General features: G+C 49.5%; 1 pseudogene; it reads right to left on the bottom strand.

Annotated features, from left to right (window-relative positions):
• Positions 1-426: 426 nt before the first annotated feature.
• Positions 427-2,865, bottom strand: LOC142451704 (TAR DNA-binding protein 43 pseudogene; annotated as a pseudogene).
• Between the last annotated feature and the right edge of the window lie 243 nt (positions 2,866-3,108).

The raw sequence follows: 3,108 nt of genomic DNA, 5'->3' as shown, positions 1-3,108 counted from the left end.
GCCACATGGACCTACCCCGATGCAGCCCTGGGTGCTGGAGCTCCCATGTGGAGACCCCTACCAGCCAGTGCTGAGATGTTTACACATTCACTGACTCGGCTTTCTTCCTGCAGTCGGCATTGCATCTCTTTTGTGAGACGGAGGAGCACTTTGTAGATTGGTGTCGGACATATGGGTTAATGGGTTGGACTTGTGGGCCTGGGCAGCACTGGGTTGGGATGTTTTCTTGATGTGCATTTAACCTTTATATAAAACTCTCTCTTATACATGAGTTTCTGTGGATTTGTTTCTCTAAAGTACACAGACTAACACATATATATCTGTATCTATCTCTGGATATCTATATCTTACTATATACTTACCATGAATTTAGAGAAATCTGAATTCCAACCAACCAACCAACCCAAACCCACCGGAACCCACTGTCTACATTCCCTAGCCAGAAGATGTGGAACTCATGCTGAGCCAAAGCCTCCATTACAAACATTATTTGACCCTGCATTTGCGGCTGATCCTGAACCAAGTGCTGCCCAGGCACTGGCGCCACTGTCAGAGTTATTTCCAGAACCAAAGTCCTGATTTGTCTCCCTTTGCGTGTTGCCTCGACTTTGGCCTGACTGGCTCTGCTGACTGGCTAGCATGCCCATCATCCCCCCAGCTGCTCTGTATTGTTGCCTGGGCTGCAGCCATTGTTGCTGGATTAATGCTGAAAGCCCCAGAGTTCATCTCCCCACCCACATAACGACCTTGATTGTTTCCCAAGCCAGCCCCATCCCTTGAATATTACAGAATCCACTCTGACTCCCAAGGTCATTTCTAATACTATTGTGCTTCAGATCAGTGTTGCTGTCCGTAGCTCATTCCTGTACTGATTGTGTTCTCTCCACAAAGAGCCCGAGCAACCTGATCAAGGCAATGTAACCAAGGCAAAAGCCCTGAACGATTTCGGAATGAAACTACTTCTCCATAATGGAGGAAACATACAACAGCTGCCACTCACCCAGAGTCCTATCCTTCATACCACTCCCAACAAGCCCGCTCCACTCATCCCGCTTCATCTGGGCTTGCTTGGAACTGGGAAACGTACAGTCTCACCGTCTTTCATCTCCCACATGTTGCTGCGACATGACTCTCACCCTGGCCTCATATTCTGTAAAACGAACAAAACCAAATCCTTCTGAATGACTATAGCTTAATTTTCTTCCTAGGGATAAACATCTTTTAATTAAAAATACATAGACACGATTCCACTCAATCTTCCTGGTTTCTTTGCACAGCGGCCATGACCCCAAGGGGTGCAACAGCCTCAGCGAGGTCCAGCCCAGGGCACACGCAGCAGGAGGGACGGGATGCGAGACCCAGGCCCAGAGCACACAGCGGGGGGTGGGGTGGGGGGGTGGGGGCGCGCATAACGCAGCCACAGGGCACAGGAGGGGCTGTGACCCGGTCCCAGGGCACACGCAGTGGTGAGATGTAAAGGGGCCGTGACCGGGCACAGGTGGCCGTGTAAGTGCGGAGGTTGCGCTCGCTACCCTTTGGGTAGTGGTGGGCAACTCCCGGAGTGGGGAAGGCGGCAGACGCAGCGATAGGCTACAGCTTGGGTGTCAGCCCCTCTCCCCAGTGACGGTCTTCTTAACAAGCTGCGCTCCAGCACCAGCACGCGGCTCCCTTGTGGGACAGCGCTCCAGGGGTTCTGGCCATGGACCCTGCCAATCAGCGCATCCAGGACAAAGTCAGGAGAGGCCAGCACACGCACCAGGGCCACGGGCGTCTTCTTACAGCCGGAGCAGAGGCTCCGGATGGCTGCAGCATCTTACCCACTCCCCCAAGAAGCCTTGGGTGAGAGTCGCCTCTTGTGGGCTCAGGGCCCACGCAGAGCCGGCCCAGGACGCGCCACGGCTAGGGGGGCACGTGGGGTGCAGGGCGAAGTCCTGGAACCGCCCTCCATGAGCTCCGTGCAGGCCGGTGCCCGGGGGGCTGCACTGGCAGACCGAGCCTTGATCCGGGCGTCCAAGATGCTGCTCCTGCCGACCGCCTTCTCTAGGCTTATCTTCTGTTCACGCCCGTCATTTTAACATCTTTCTTTTTTTAATTCACAGTTTTTATTTTCTTTAAATAAAAGATATCAAATGTTGAAGTATCCTATTTAGTATTTTGGGTAAAATAACAGAAAATTAAAGAAAAGAATAGTACATTAATTAGGAAGTATACAAGTTATGGAATTAATAACTTTATTACAGATTTATTAAAAAGTTTTAAAAATCCAAGAAAAATAAGATTAGGACTAGAATCAAGAAATATTGCTTATTATATTTTCTTATCTAATGTGCCCACTCATAAAATATCCATCGCATCATAGGAAACTTAAGTGTGAAGGGGTTGAAAAGGTGAAAAAACTGTATAATGTGTATTGTTTGTATAAAACACAGTATATTTAACATCTTTCTCGACCTGCACCACGATGACTTTTCCGAAAGTACTGAAACATTCCTTCAGATCCCGTTCGGTTATTTTCCACCGGAGAAAACCCAACACTATCAAATCAGATGTTTTCTGGACGGCTCTCTTCACTTTCACGGCGAACGAAGCATTCTCGCATGCATTTTTCTTTGGTATCTGTGGGATAGTTGACAGCCTAGACTAGACTCCCCTCGCCAGCATCGGGGCCATGGAGACACCGGCTTCCTGTGCGCAGGCCCCAGGCCCTGGGCACCTGGGTTGTAGCTGTGGACAGTAGCAACCTGTCATCTTCTTCCGACGGCATTCCAATCGGCTTGGGTTCTCATCTTCAATTACCTGAATATATTCAGATCTCTTTAAACTTTTCTGCTCCGCTGCTGCTAGTAAATCTGACTGCCTGGGCATTATCTGCGACCTTACATGTATGTGAAAGGTGGGAATTGAATAAGGAAGCCCAGATGAGAACTGATACATTTGAATTATGGAGCTGGAGAAGAATATTGAGAGGACCATGGATTGCTAAAAGGACAAGCCTATGTGTGTTGGAAGGAGCATGGCCAGTCTGCTCCTGAGAGGCCAGGGGGTTAGGCTTCATCTTCCTTATGTTGGACATGTTGTAAGGAGAGACCAGTCCCTGGAGGAGGACAC

Source organism: Tenrec ecaudatus, chromosome 6 (genome assembly GCF_050624435.1).
Source record: "Tenrec ecaudatus isolate mTenEca1 chromosome 6, mTenEca1.hap1, whole genome shotgun sequence".
Taxonomy (NCBI): domain Eukaryota; kingdom Metazoa; phylum Chordata; class Mammalia; order Afrosoricida; family Tenrecidae; genus Tenrec; species Tenrec ecaudatus.
This window is presented reverse-complemented; position numbering and strand designations above follow the sequence as displayed.